The 16,815-nt window shown below is 41.2% G+C and overlaps 1 long non-coding RNA gene across 2 annotated transcripts; it reads right to left on the bottom strand.

Moving 5' to 3' along the window:
• Positions 1-14,785: 14,785 nt before the first annotated feature.
• Positions 14,786-15,717, bottom strand: LOC145446875 (uncharacterized). 2 transcript variants are annotated; one of them, XR_013917378.1, is made up of 3 exons: positions 15,423-15,713; positions 15,275-15,364; positions 14,786-15,010 (listed from the first exon to the last, which is right to left on the bottom strand). It is a non-coding gene; the product is annotated as an uncharacterized LOC145446875 (long non-coding RNA). The 2 variants fall into 2 exon arrangements; XR_013917377.1 differs by having other exon boundaries at positions 15,275-15,717.
• Between the last annotated feature and the right edge of the window lie 1,098 nt (positions 15,718-16,815).

Raw genomic sequence — 16,815 nt, 5'->3', positions numbered from 1 at the left:
GTGCTTGGCGTGATTTATTGTCCCTAGCTGTCTTGATATTAATATGGGTACCCCTTCCACTGTGAAAAAATGCTTAATTTATAATAAAGATGGACATTTCGTTGTCGGCCATTACCGCGTCACGACACACCAAGGCGATGACAATGACGTTTCGGCGAAGAAACCTTGACCCAAAAGGACCGCCTCCTGTTGGCCGAAACCACTGTCGATTCTTCCCTTGTCCATAGGCGCCTAATATTCTTGTCCTAGAAATCTTAGCCCCTGTACAGAAATGTTATCGCGTGAAAAAATACCATATTGAGTCGCGTGCTTCGCACAGAAGTTATTTAGTTCTGGTGCGTTTCAGCGATTCCGAAATCTTTTGACTATATAGCAGACGGAAGGTCACGAGATAATAACAGTGTTGTATGACTTGACTTGGCTCGAGTCAGTTTGCAAAATTGACTTGACTCGGCGCTTCAAAAATGCGGATTGACTAGTGACTCGAAGCAAAATTTACGAGTTAGGTTAGTTGCGTAGGTTAGTTATCTATAGTTTTACTGATCCTCTATTAAGATTATATAAGAAATTAGTTAGTTACGTAGTTTAGTTATCTATAGTTTTACTGATCCTCTATTATTATTATATAAGAAATTAGTTAACAAGAAACGAAATGATCACAGCTTACGTTGTCGTAGTAGCAGTAGATTAAGCTAACAGCAACGTAACTCTGTTTCTTAGACGGCTCACAGCCATCTTGTATGATTTAAATCGAGCGAATATAGTTTATGCGGTTACATTCTCACGGATGCGTGGATTGGTTGTGTATTGTACCATATCAATTTGTTCGGCCTGTGGATATACACTACAGCTGTATCAGCTGTAGGCCCATCACTCAAGTATATCAGCTGTATCACCCAGGTGTCAGGTGCCGTATCACTCAAGTACCAGCTGTATCACCCATATATCACTCTGCAATCTGCTTCTGCATGATAAGTATCACGTCTAGACTACGACCATGATGAAAATGATTCGATTGACGAAGAAAAAGAGCAAAAGCGCATAAAATTAGAGGCAAAGGAATCCAGTCCAGATATAGTCTTGGCAATAAAAAAGCCAAAATAATAGGGCATGGCAGACTACTTCCGCATGGCTCATTTCTTTACGGCGAAAGGTTTTCGAGGAGCTGTCACGGAGCGACAAACCTCTGACAGAAGTTCCGCGAGGACCGAAAGAAAATGTATATTTTGTCGTGAAAAACTATATCAATAAAAGTAGGAAGGAAAACGGCCTAAAATATACTTTCATCGATGATTGTGGAATGTGGATCTTGGTGCCGACATCATAGATACAGTATATATTACATGAAAAGCGTCGACAGCAACCGTTTAAAAATCGCATACAAACTCGATGGCAAGTTTAAGCAAGCCGGTAAGAAAAGCATTTCCAGCTGCAGATAATCTAACAATCGGAAACGACGACGAGAGGGCAATGTATAATGCAGTGGTTCCCAACGTGGGCGATTTGGCGGCCTAGGGGGGCGAAAATGACGAAGGGGGCGATAGGGGGGCAAAAATGGACAAAGGGGGCGAAAATAGCGAAGGGGGCGATGACGCGTTAAAACGGCTATATAGGAGTCAAGTCGGAGAAATGATTTTTTTTAGTCAACCCACGGAAATTTAGTTGTAAAAGTGTAAAATTCGACAGCGAGCCGAATTTGACCTCTTTTTTTAGTCAACCCGGCCACCGATGATTACCATACCGATTTTTCAGTTCACAAAATCTGGGGGGCGATGATCGGCGTTGAGTTTGAAAAGGGGGCGATGAGTCGAAAAAGGTTGGGAACCACTGGTATAATGGCTTATTAGATGGCCTGCTCGGGGGCTTCTCACATTTTATGTTACAATCTCATAAAAAATATCTCTGATCAATTGATCATGGTCGGGGCAAATGACAACACTCGGAGATTCATAATTGTAGAAATTTTGCAATTTATGAAGTCGCCTAGCCTGTTGCATCCTTCTCGTCAGCAGAATACGCATTAAAAGTATACTGCAAGGAAAACTGTCCACAGATACTTTCGTACTTGGATAAGGCATTACTCGCGAAAGCTCGTGAGAAGGTTTGGGCGTCGAATGGAATATTAAATCGGTATTCGTGCTCTGAAGGACTGTATACATCTATACAAACAATAATTGCGAAACAGTGCAGTGAATTTCATGATAAAGACGCAATGGCAGAAATGTAAACTGACGAAATTGGTTGATCAGCTATTCATGAAATGGTCACGACAATGTATTTGGATTGTACACAGGGCATTTTATAATCAAGGAATCAAGGAGAAATTTCTAAAGTACGAATTCCATTTATATGAACGGGACAAAACATCGAAGGAGGAAGAAGAGATGTGATATTTGCAAGATTTCTTGAGGAAGCAATTGCCTGCGGATGCTAACTTGAAAGTTTCCTCCGACGGGAAGCTATACGGATCACGGCTCCAAATAAAAATGCTGGATCGAAACCAGGCCGCAGCCGCCGAAAAAGAAACCAAATAGCAATTTTTAGTTAGATTGATATTGATTTCAATTAATTTCGTTCCGGGGTTACGTTATTTTCGTTCATGAAACTTATTCCTTTTAGGAGAAAAATACAGTATCGTAAATATCTGGGTCTAGAGGCGGATGTAGACAAGCACAGGAGTAGTGGGGATTATGAAACTTAAATGCAGGTTTGAGCGCAGTCCAGATATGATACTACATTGAGATATATGTTCGAACATGATGGCCAGTTGTTATATGAATGATTATTGTTGAGTGGGTGAATCTTGGTCTACTTCATCATCGCACAAATCATTGTTGCCTTGCTATACTGCGTCTTGGATCTAGTTTACGCCTGACATTGCTCGCAATGCGACAATTGGCCTGTTTGTATATTTTACTGTAGGAGACGATGCCCTTATGTTCTGATACCTGACTCCAGATACCTGACGCATCCCAGACGTAGTCTAGACGTGATACTAATTATGCAGATGCAGAGCGATAACTGAGTGATACCTGGGTGATATAGCTGATACCTGAGTGATGCAGCTGATACCCGAGTGATACAGCTGATACTTGAGTGATACCTGACTATTTCGCGCATCCCAGATGTAGCCTAGACGTGATACTTATTTTGCAGAATACTTTATTGCGCCGATAGCAGACGATATATATATTAATATAAACGTGAGACTTTAATAGCTTCCACATCCTATTCAACGTCAACTTGTATGAATATAACTTTATTAGTTACACGAGCTTTTGGAGCTCTCCTCCTTCACCAGGTGTTAAAGCGACAGTCTTCCATATCACATAAACAACATATATAGGAAAAGATATTTTTAATTGAAAATGTTAAACGCGCCTATATTGATGTTAGATGTGAATCCATGCTTGAAATTCTTCTCTTTCCACCCAAATCCAGGAGCGTGCATTATGCAACAATGCAGTGAACACGCACACGCATTAACATTATATACGAAGACATGTTTGTGTTTCCAAATGCCAATGGTGGGATGTGTATGATCAACGTGAATCCGTGGTGCGTGTTTTGCATTTCCACCCGATTTTCCAAATTTCCCATTTCTCTTAACACACACAATATACCAATACAGAGATAAATTATGTTTGCAAATGTTAAATCTAGTGAGGAGCTTGTGAATATGCGATGATGGAGGAGCAGAGCTCAGAAAGCTCGTGTAACTAATAAAGTTATATTCACGCAATTGCACGTTAAATATGGTGTAGAAAGCTCACGTTTATTATACAGAGTGATCATTGAGTGATACCTGCGTGATTGCAGCTGATACTTGAGTGATACAGCTGATATCTGAGTGATGCATCCTGGTACTTGAGTGATAGAGCCTTTACAGCTGTACAGTGTACATCCACTGGGCCCAATTTGTTTCAATACATGGGTCAATTTGTTTCAATATAGCTGATACTTGAGTGATACAGGCGATACATGAGTGATACAGCTGATACTTGAGTGATACAGGTGATACATGAGTGATACAGCTGATACTTGAGTGATAGATCTGATACTTGAGTGATACAGCTGTATCCACAGGGCCCGCGCGATTGGTTTCAACTTCTCGAGGCTTCGTATTCGATCCTCTTGACTGATAATAACAGACTGTCGCATATGTAGCTCTAGCTATACAGTTACTCACGGATTTTATTTTAATAGTAGGCCTATATATTCACATTGAGATGAACCCGAATATTTTCGGCTCACACTCTTCAGGGTATTCGTCAGAAACTAGTAGAGAATTCAAAAGAACATCCTCTATCAACAATCGTATCGCGACAAATGACGTCACCAGCATGAAATGTCGAATACTAGAGCGTTCAATGTAGACTAGGCTTCTATTTTTAGATGGTACACGAACTTCTTTTGTTGACACAGCCTTGGCTCGTGTATTTTGATGAAAGTCGACTCCACGGCATGCAAATGAAAGTGTGAACGGCCCCTTCCGACGACGTGGAAATCTGTCGTCCCGATAATTTTTCGCACAGGCGGGATTATCCAACAAGTGTTTGCCAATTGCAGATATTATGGCCTTTGATTGTTCCGCATCAAACTTGAGCGGATGAGTCAAGGTATTTTATTTGCAGGTATACGTGTGCTGTGCATGAGCGATACAACGCCTCTTGTATGCATATTCGTTATTTGACTCAAGATAAATGGCCAATTATTCTGTCTTTCACACAGCTAGAAATATCTAATGACTTTGAACCGCCATCACTTAAACCAGTGCTTTTCAACCTTTTTGAGCTCCATTCACACTTTTTTTGTAAAATAAATCTCATTCGCACAAACTAATCGAAAATTGTCATACAAAAACAAGATGAAGATAGCCTACTTCGCAACATTTTGTTCAGATGTGCAACATATTGACTACTAGCTTAAGCTATCAGGTGTCTTACTAGCTTGTGTTATTGATGGAATTTATTGTCTTGTAGTGCAAAAGACCACGCTGTTATAAGCACCAAAACATGATTTTATCAACAAATAATAATAAAAAAGGTGTCTCATTAAAAAGGCAACTTTTTTCGCTCGTTTTGATTTCAATTATTCCGAAAATATACATTAAAATCTCACCAGGGCAATGAAATCCCCTTGAAATACACCTAAAAGTCTGAAAATCTGCATTGTTCTGAACAATCGCAACCACGCAAGGACCATTGTTAGGGTCATTGTGAGCGTCGCTGCGATTGTTCAGAACAATGCCGATTTTCAGACTTTGAGGTGTATTTCAAGGGGGTTTCATTGCCCTGATCAGATTTTAATGTATATTTCCGGAATTAGTGCGACAGTAGCTTTCAAATAAGATCAACTTTATTGAATTTGGGCGCGCGGGTCGTCAGCTATGGGATTAGCAATAATGCTGCGTTCAGATTGCTGAGCAGTAATTTCCTCCGGGCAAGCAAGCGTGACGACGGGTGTTGGGTATCTATCCGTGTTTATATAGCTCAGTGATCCGTACCCGTAGGTTAGTTATCTATAGATATACACTAGGGTTGTCCATAATTTGGAAAATCTTACGAATCCTCCGTTGTAATGTCTTATTCTATAGATTATTGATAAAAAACGACACTGAGCCTGAAAGAAGCTCACAGGAAGGCCGTTAAGATTTCGTGCAAAGCGTTTGAAAGTAGCTGCCGAAGAATGGGCGTGCCACCGACCATAGAAGGACGAGAAGACTAGCAATCACGAAACCACGGCTCTTGATTGGCTAATCGGCTGTGCTTCAATGACCACGACAGCTGCAGCTTGCTGTGTAGGTGATCAAGGAGTCTGCTACCGGCGGCGATTCTGAAAGCGCATTGTATCCATGTAGGTTGACAGATAATGATTTAGGATTGATTCAGGGTATGTTGAGGTATGAAATACATGATGAACAACAACAGCTGCTTCACTAAAACGTCTAAAGCGTGACCGCTTTATTGTGAAGGAAACCGGCGTAGCCTATATGCCTTGTTTTCAACGAGGGAAAGCATAGGCGCTTATGCAAATAGCGACGGATTCCTAGTTTCAGAAAGGCTATATCAATATTGAATACAAAGATAAAGCTTAACAATGACACTACAATTTGTGTGATCTTATTGGGCTCAGGTTGTAGTACATAATTGAAGTTTTGAATGCTCTAGGGATCGGCTGAATCAAACGTCGCTTAGGCTTGGCACTTGCCAGATGTTTACAGCAAATTGAATTAACTTGTTAGTGTTTTCAAAGTCCCTAATGATGCCGCAGAAACGATGTTTAAATGCAAGCACAGACTATGCTTGATATGATGTACAAACTATGCTGGATGCTATGCACTATGCAGCATTGTCTGTGCCTACTTTTACACCCCTTTTCTGCGCGCTATTGAGGACTTTGACATATGATGTCCAGCATAGTATGTGCTTACTTTTACACCTGTTTTCTGCGTCATCATCAAGCACTTTGACAACACTTGCAAGTGAATACATTTTGATGCAAGCATCTGACAAATGCCAAGCGTAACCCGCTGATTCAGCCGATCCTTGAGCTTTCAAGACTCCAACCATGTACTACAACCTGAGCCCAATAAGATCACACAAATTATAGTGTCATTGTTAAGCTTTGCCGATTTACCAGGCGTCGAATCCTGTCTGCTGCACTAAAATCTGCTACCGTGGACTAGGCAAACCTTACGTATCAGTCTTGTATTCAATCTTACACAACCAAGCACTCCGAATTGAACAAGGCTTTGGTTCAAACATGAAGAATGAAGATGCGTAATCGAGAGAGATTCGTAATAGTGCTTGCTCGTCCGTTGCTCGATGGAATGGAGAATGATGCAACAGCAACAAGGAAAATATATAGGCAAGCGAATAGGATATTAGAACAGTAATCAAATAATCAGACAATTAGAATGATAGAACAGTAATCAAATAATCAGGATTAAATGAGGCGATTAGAATGATAAAGCGAACTAGAAAAAGGACAGTTGAATTGAAAACTGATTCCTCTTAAAAACATTAAATAAAGAACAAATAACATGCGCAATCGCAAACACTCCCCCATTTGACTGAACCCAGTCAACAGAATCGCTCCAATATGTAAACGATCGGATGAGTTAGTACTCAGAAGCGTACACAAATCTGTAACCGCACAGGTAAGACGTCTGTACAATACAAATGTCAATTCGAAATGGCACGTTCCTTTGGGTCACGTCACAACTTCTTGAGAACCATGGGGTTTTTAAAGCGGAACAAAAAGAGCCAAGTAATACTTATATCACATCCAGTACACGTCGATACAAAATAGTTCTGTGGATCAGCCGATTAAAGCCATCGGGATAAGCGACTCGATCCCAGATCGACTAAATTTGGTCTGAAGTGGCGAACAGATGATGCAATCCCCGACTGTTACAGTTACATTTCAATACAACATTTCAATACAATACACACGAGGTTAAATGACAAATGTCCATAGTATTAGAAGCTATACAACCTTCGACCATATCGACGTTCAATAAATCACTTCTGAATGGTAGACAGGCGTTCAGCAACTCTACTAGTGATGAAAACCAATCACTTTAAAATCGTAGAGAGGCGTTCAGCACTCTATACTAGTGATACTAATAAATCAACTGCAATCGTACGGAGGCGTCCAGCAACTCTACAAGTGACGAGAATATACCACCTTAAAATGGTAGAGAAGCGTCCAGCAGATCTGCAAGCGTTGAGAACGTTATATGACGGGGAATAGAACGTGGGCTCCGACGAGAACGTTTGTCCCAAGTGCTTGATAGCGGTAAGCAATGTCAGAAGAATACTGTCACTGTCGCAAAAACTTAGTTGCCGTTTGAAACGATGAATCCATCGTCGCAATCGTGGAGGCGGCGCTGACAGCATCCAACTGTGTAACGATCTTGAATATAGCAGTCAATCGAAATGACTGTTCACCAAACGTTATAAGACGAAAACGAATGAATCTTGATTGTCGCAACGGTAAACGTAGATTGGGAAATTGGTCGCAATCGTCCGTTCCGTTCAAATAGAAAACGACATCATTCAACTGAATGTAACAAAAGATATAGCAGATTCGGTGCCAAGCAGAGAGTCGGCCAATCCTCGATGAGCAGCAGAGTCCTGAATATAGACTAAATGCCTGCGCCCGATTCGAAGGGAGTCTTAAAGAGACCGGCTTGAATGAGCTCCAATGCGAATTGCTTCCAGACTCACCATGGCGAATTGATTCCAGACCAGCATTATTACGAATTGTTTCGACGCGACACTCCGATCTAATGAGTGCCGATTTACCAGGCGTCGAATCCTGTCTGCTGCACTAAAATCTGCTACCGTGGACTAGGCAAACCTTATGTATCAGTCTTGTATTCAATCTTACACAACCAAGCACTCCGAATTGAACAAGGCTTTGGTTCAAACATGAAGAATGAAGATGCGTAATCGAGAGAGATTCGTAATAGTGCTTGCTCGTCCGTTGCTCGATGGAATGGAGAATGATGCAACAGCAACAAGGAAAATATATAGGCAAGCGAATAGGAAATTAGAACAGTAATCAAATAATCAGACAATTAGAATGATAGAACAGTAATCAAATAATCAGGATTAAATGAGACGATTAGAATGATAAAGCGAACTAGAAAAAGGACAGTTGAATTGAAAACTGATTCCTCTTAAAAACATTAAATAAAGAACAAATAACATGCGCAATCGCAAACAATCTTTGTATTCAATAATGATATATTCTTTCTGAAACCCGGAATCCGTCGCTACTTGCATAAGCGCCTATGCTTTTCCTCGTTGAAAACCAGGCATATAGGCTACGGCGGTTCCCTTCACAATAAAGCGGTCACACTTTAGACGTTTTTGTGAAGCAGCTGTTGTTTGTTCATCATGTATTTCGTACCTCAACATACCCTGAATCAATCCTAAATCATTATCTGTCAACCTACATACAATGCGCTTTCAGAATCGCCGCCGGTAGCAGACTCTTTGATCACCTACACAGCAAGATGCTGCTGCCATGGTCATTGAAGCATAGCCGATTACCCAATCAAGAGCCGTGGTTTCGTGATTGCTAGTCTTCTCGCCCTTCTATGGTCGGTGGCACGCCCATTCTTCGGCAGCTACTTTCAAACGCTTTGCACAAAATCTTAACGGCCTTCCTGTGAGCTTCTTTCAGACTCAGTGTCGTTTTTTTATCAATAATCTATAGAATAAGACATTACAACGGGGGATTTGTAAGATTTTTCAAATTTTGGACAACCCTAATATACACTGTATGTCTGGCACCATACCAGCTTTCAAACTTGGCTTTTGGTTACGTAACAATTATAGTGTGAAAATATTAATTCACTACGGCTTGTGAGAGCTACGATTAGTGGTGAGTCGTACGGTAAACAAGTTTTTACAATTGTGTCACCACTCGCTACTACGAAAGTTGAGCTGACCTTACATTTGATATTAGGTTTATTTGAATTATTCCACGTCAGAAAAATTAAGAATTATTCACTATTTTCATTCGCACTCGATCCGGATGATTTTAATTCGCACTATTCGCACCACCTTCGTCATTCGCACAGCATTTTTTTCATTCGCACAGGTGCGAACCATCACACAGGTTGACAAGCACTGACTTATACTATGAAAATTCAATTTGACTTGAATTGTGACTGGAGTCGTGATTTGACTCGACTCGAGTCACCTACGAATATCGATTGACTTGACTCGAGCAAAAAAGCAATGAATCGTGACTCGAAGGTAGAGACTTGATCCCAACACTGCTAGTTACAGCAAATGCTACTGATGGGTGTAGTATCTAAAATTCTCACTCTGGTACCACAGACCAGGGGCCGGCAACTTTTCGAGTGCACCGTGCCAAAATATCAAAAAAGGTCAATTATTTACCAGCTTGCGTGCCAAACATTCAATTTATTAATATTTGCGTTTCAAGCAAGGAATACCACCAACCGTTTTTCTGCTGCTGGCAACGGCATCCGCCACGCCGGTGATTTTTGATTGGTCGCGAAGGGAATAAATTTTGGTCGCTACCGCGCCCGACCTGTCACGTACATGTACGTGATATTTGCATGATTTATTTTCAGTCGCGCAATGGGGCAATGATCGTTCTTCTGTGGTTGATTTAGTCGTTTCCAAGTCCACTGTGTTCGGTACCATATCTAATAAGTGACAGGCCAATCAGTGGTGTTACGATGATATGGTCTGATGCAGTGTTGGGATCAAAGTCACTACTTTCGAGTCACGAGTCATTTCGAGTCATTGCACATTTTGACTCGAGTCAAGTCAAGTCAATCGATTTTCGAAGGTGACTCGAGTCAAGTCAAGTCACTCGATTTTCGGAGGTGACTCGAGTCAAGTCAAGTCAAGTCACGAGTCGAGTCACAATTCAAGTCAAGTTGCCTTTTCGAAGTAGGCTATGGGGCATGATTACGACATTGCATTTTGCTAGCTGCCTGAAATACAGATTGAGTGGTGATTGAATCTGAACCAATGAACGAATAAAGAGTAGAATATACACGCAAGAAGGCGCTGTATCGCTCACATATACGTAGAACGACTAAACTGCATAAGTAATTGCATAGCCTCAGTTTATAGTTACCAGCCAAAATAGAGAATAGAGAAACGAATTGATAAAATGCAATACATTACACATTTACAGATTGATATGATACAATTCGAGCCTGCGCTAATGGTTGATGACTATATAAACCATATTTGGTTTGGTTAAGGTAAGAACAGAAAACAGAAATATACATTTTGCTATTAAATTACTTTACTATACTAGTTTTCGACATCGTAAGCTATAAGCTTCGATCACTTCGTTTGCGGACAATTTATTTGTGAAAGAATAATGGAGTCACAGTGAAACGCACAATCATTGAATGATAATTCACTGTCACGGGTTACACGAGCGTTTCGCGAGCAATCCGACCATATACAAGATACAATGATTTTTGTCGACACCGATTACTTGATGACTTGAAATTGACTCGTGAATTTTGCTCCGAGTCACGAGTCAATCCCCATTTTTGATACGCCGAGTCAAGTCAGGTCAAGTCATTTTAGCAAAATGACTCAAGTCAAGTCATACGAAAAAGGTGACTCGAGTCTGACTCGAGTCAAGTCATGACTCGAGCCATCCCTACACTGGTCTGATGATGATGAGAAATATGCCCATTGTATCATTCAAGTCTGTTTGGTGTCACATTAAGGTCGGTCTGACACTATAGATTGGCCTGCCTGTCGCGGCAAAGATTGTTGCTTCAGATATAATGGAATCGCTTGCTCACTGGACCAAACCAAAAGTATATCTCTTTCCGAGAGACTTCCGCTGGACTATTCGGCGCCTTGACAGTGGACAGGACCTATCAATGTCGAACGTTTTGGCCAGCATGCGGCGGTTATTTTGTTTCAAGGTTTTATTGCCGCCAATCATTTTGGCAACTCATACACCGCATGGGAGTCGCATCGTCGTATGTTGTCCGAAACTTTCCGTCTAGGCCGTGTCTTTTCTATACGGCGTGAAAATGCCCAGCGCCAGAATGCCCGTTCCAAGTTGCGCTCCCGTAGGCTGCACACTGTACACCAGTGGTTTCCAACCTTTTTCGACTCATCGCCCCCTTGTGAAGCTCCACACTGATCATCGCCCCCCGAATATTAGGAAAATAAAAACAGCACTTCGTCAGCCCCCAAAACATTGGTATTTGGCCCCATAGGGTGATAAACCAAACCCCAGACCGCCCTCAGCCAGTGGGCCTTTTGTCGCTACATATCAGCTATACCCTATTTCATGTACTGTTTGGTGAGTCACCGTATTTCGCCTAAACGCGCGAAGCGCGACAAATATATATAACTCATGTTTGAATCGGTCAATATGGTCGGGATCGCATATATATTGCTATCAATTTTTTATCCTCTTTCTGCTCGCGTAAAGATTTACCGGTAGAGCTGAGTGTGGTGTGCTGGAAAAGGTAGGACCCCTAAATAATAAATAAACATCTTCGGGCGGAATCGCTGTTATAATGACTTCGTTACATGATGCTATTTTGTGACCTCCTATATCTGCTATGTCAGAAGATATGGAAATCGTCAAAACGTACCAAACTAAAAGACGCACATGATTTCAAATTGGTATTTCTGTACTGGCAAATAATTTTTTCCTTGCGGGATGGCATTTGTCCTGTAGGGTTAAGGTCGTCAGGACAGGAACATTCGACGCCAGCCATTGAGGCGCCTATGAACATTGGACAATTAAACATATATGTAGCCTATATATATCGAAGTTTTCGGTCAGCACAAGGGCATTCCTTTTCGGCGAAGCTTTCTCGCTGCTGATCGTTCTGGCACACTTATCGGAGTCTCATGATACATGGCCTCTAACTTCATATGTGTTGGTGCGTCGTGGCGCAGTAATGGCCGACGCCGAGGTCTCCCATTTCCATAAATCATGCGTATTTTTGTTGGGTGACGGGTACCCCAAAATCAAGATATTTGACACTATTGAATCGCGCGCAGCGCGAAAAATTTCTGAAAAAGTTGCATGAATTTCTAAAAGATTACTCTATAATTATTGCTAATTCACGATATAATTTTGGGCCCCCACCCCAATTGGGGAGTTTGGGATGCCGTTGGGATATAGCCGTTTTAACGCGCCATCGCCCCCTACGTCCATTTTTGCCCCCCTATCGCCCCCTTCGTTATTTCCGCCCCCTGGACCGCCTAAACGCCCCCTGGGGAGGGCGATATCGCCCACGTTGGGAACCACTGCTGTACACAGTGAATAGCACTCCTGACTAAAGCATCCAAACGGTTTCATACGATATTCGGTTAATATAATACGGTTGTCTCCTTTCTGTACATTATGCATAGTTTTTAAAAACATTTTCTATAATCGTATTCATTTAATGAGGGTTCCCACATTATAATCAAGACATCAGGATCCAGAAAATGGCGCGAGGCGCGGAAGAAAACAAAACAAGATAAGTGAAATCTGCCCTAAAAGACTCTACTTTATGTTGATTTACGAAATAATTTTGGATCGCCTATGAGTTTTTTTTATATTTTGAAAACTTCTGTTTCACTTTTTGCAAAAACATGGTCTCAAATCTCAATATGTCGTTTTCGTGAAATCATTTGGCGTGCCATGAAAAATCATCTTTCGTGTCACAAATGGCACGCGTGCCGGGGTTTGTCGAACCGTGTCATAGGCCAGTGGTTCTCAACCTTTTTCACCTCGCGGACCGGTGAAATTTCAAAAGATGGCGGACCGGTGGGCCCTAAAACATTGAAACCAACAGAAAATGTAATATATGCAGCAGTTTTTCTGCAGGTAGAGCAGTGGTGGCCAACCATTTTTGCTATTGACGGCCGCCTTCCGATTACGCATATATGGCCTATACGGCCCCATTCCAGAACATAGTTGCGAACAAGCAACTACCAAACATGTTAATCTGTCCAGTTTCCATGTCCATTTTTGGTGAACCGTGAAATCCGAACTAATCTACTTTGTCATATCGTCTTACTATACGCACCGAAATCGCTACATAGGCTAGTGGTCATGGTCATGTTGAATCATTACTTGGATCGGTTATATCGCGCCAAGCGCGAAAAGTTTTTCAGATTCACGAATTAATTTCTTGATTAATATTCGTAGTTTCAAGTAGGGGAGATGTGGTACCGATGGATCAAAAATTGGAAAAGGATCGCTGGCCACAAAATGTTCAGCCGAAAACAGCAGGTCTTTTGCTGGCTCAGCACTTTGATACAAGCTCTACCTATCACGCACATATACATGAATATCCGTCTTTTCAAATATTTATGGACGTTCAAAATTTGTTGCTCGAACGTGTCATCGGTCCCCACTCGGTGGGTCCAATGGCACACGACCCTGGGACCTATATGACACATCTACCCTAAATACCTCAGATGTGACAACTTTTCTTGCTCAGTATTATATGTTGTAATGTGAATGATTGATGATTAATTGATTGTGCTAGACAGCAACCTTTAGGGTGGGTTTCAAAAAGTTGTCTTAATTTAGACCTGGCTTAAGGCCAGTGATTGACTTGCTCAAGACGCCAGACGTCGGCGGTCTTAATTCGGTTTCAAATGTCAATTTGGCGCCGCGCTCGGCCAAGTCCGTTAGTTGCGAGTAATTACTGTCTACTTCGTCGCTGTAGCGAGTTCAACATGGAACCGAGGCCAGTTGTTATTGTTTTGAGTTGCTTGCTGATGTCGTATAGTATGGTAGCGATGCAGTGAAGGAATACGGAATTGCTTGAGTTGTTGAAATTTACGGACGGATGATCAGAACGGAACCCCGAGGAAGTATCTGGCAAATGATCAGCACGTTATCGCAAAGTATTCGAAGAAATAGTGCGGCTGTGATACCGATTTTTGAAGACACAACTGCCCAGCATTTTGGCATATTAATTGATGAAGATTATGCTCTTGGAGATGCTGAATATCCACTGAGGACTTATTACTCAGGCCACTATTATGCCCAAGAACTTTGACCGAAAAAAGTCACTATTGTTTTCATGCATATCGTTACCCTCTGGCAGAGCTCAGTGCTTTGTGCTGAAGAAAATATCTCGCGCATTGGCTATATTCAAGGAACATTCCAAAACATACTCGTGCTTTATTTCTTGTGACACATTAAAATGAGGTAAAATGTGCATTATGGCTTTAAGTAAGTTCAAGTTCATAAATTTGGACACAAGATAGCGAAGTTATTGCAAGGGGCTTGGAAAACTGGAGCAGGCGAACATGAACGGCTGAACAAAATTGAATCAAATGTACAAAAGACATGTTTTGACTCTAGATTCGGCTAGCGTCAAATTAATGTTGTTCAGCATCTTCTATAATTATTAACGTTGAGACCATGCTCAACTTGTTTCATTCTCTTCTGCTTTATCACTGATTTTCAAATCTTCGCTGCTTCATAGTTGACTTCGGGCCTGGACTTCGGTGAGCTGTTGTAGAGATATAACTGATAAATTTCGAACGAATTTTTTAAATTTTATACTGTTGCTATCCATACAAAACTCAATAGTCTATTGTAATACATAGCATCAGCAAACTATACGAATGTTAATAGCAATAATAATGAGATAATAATTAATAGCAATAATAATGAGATAATAATTAATAGCAATAATAATGAGATAATAATTAATAGCAATAATAATGAGATAACAAACAGACAATTGATGGCCTAGTAATGAATGCAAACTTACCTTGATCTGGTTGGAAATGTTGCCCAAACAACTAGCAGATGCAGCTCCCAACTGCTACTCCATAAGTAGGCACATCAGATGGGTCAGCATCTATCACAAAACAACTTATCAAGCATGGTATAAATATGAATGGAAATGACATACTTACAGCCCAGTGTTGGTATCATGGTGCGAGGAACTGGATAAAGCTCGAGCAAAGTGCTTTCAGAAAAACCTTAATATAAAAGGAACTGGATATTGGTATGCGCATTCACACTCACATATACGGATAGATAGATAAATACCTATTTGATGGCTTGGCACATCACTGCTCGTTTGATTTTCTCTGTGTTCCAAAAGAATGGTGCTATCATTTGTTTCACAGCCGGCAGCTCACTCTGGTGGCACATTGCACAGCTATATAATAATTTTTACATGGACTGATTATGCTGCTATGTCGATACTATGACTTGGTAGCAAATCTGTGAAAATCAATGTTGAATTGACATATATCTCAAAACATTTGGATTACTGAAGCGTTAGCATGTACTGCACTTTGAATATTATTGGCATATATCACTTCACATCAATGGCCCCTTTAAGCTGCATACATGCACAAATGCGCAGTGCTGACACGGTTTATGCACACAGAAAATCTGAAGTCATGACCCTTTTTTAGTCGTTACGCACTGTTTTCCGAGGGTCTGCGTAGTGAGTTCTTGAGTGTACGCACAGACTCGTCAAAAATTAGAGGGAACATTGCTTCACATCTATAGCAATTCACTAACAACTTCATGCAAAGTCATGTCATTTTTCTTTCCGAAACTTCTGGATCTTTATCCAGTATGCTGAAATTCGGTGCGCGTGCAGTGAACGGAATATCAATACAATGCTGGTTGAATAGACACATATTGATCAAAGTTCCATGTAGTCGGCACTATTCTAGAAAGAAGCAGTTAAACATATTTATGACAATGCTCATAGGGGTGGAGCGAAAATGGATATTGAGGGGAACCCTGCAATCAATCACAGTTGCGTGCAAGTGGTGCAACATTGATTAGGCTCAACAAAATGAGCATGATACATATTTTCCATTTTCTGGTGATGCGTCATGTGTTCACTTTTTGGCTATAACCACAGCAAAGCCAAACTGTCAAAACGTCAACGTGCCTACGTTAAAAGACGTAACCAGTCGAGAAAACTATAATGATGAGTTGACGTAGCATGTAGGCTATCAATAAAGGATCTGTTGATCTGCCGCAACCTAAAATCTCATCTTGGGGCTTCTTCGATACATGCACTATATTAACTGATGTTCCCCATGACCACTGATCAGCATCATTACCCGTAGCGGATTCTTATCGCTGACCTATCTTTGCCAAAATGGGCGGGATTCGCAAGTCCAACGCTAGGCACCTTTACGCCTTACCCCAAATATCACTTCCCATGTCTCGTAACCATAGTCATATCATATTCGTAACCGAATCGATTGGAGCCAGCGGACGCGGGTTATGGTGGTCATGGGGAACATTACTTGATACTATATGGTGCGGTTATGGAAG

Source organism: Botryllus schlosseri, chromosome 9 (assembly GCF_051294905.1).
Source record: "Botryllus schlosseri isolate E-star chromosome 9, Bs_hap1, whole genome shotgun sequence".
Taxonomy (NCBI): Eukaryota; Metazoa; Chordata; class Ascidiacea; order Stolidobranchia; family Styelidae; genus Botryllus; species Botryllus schlosseri.
The sequence above is the reverse complement of the archived record's forward strand: the minus strand, read 5'-3'. Positions and strand labels throughout refer to the sequence as shown.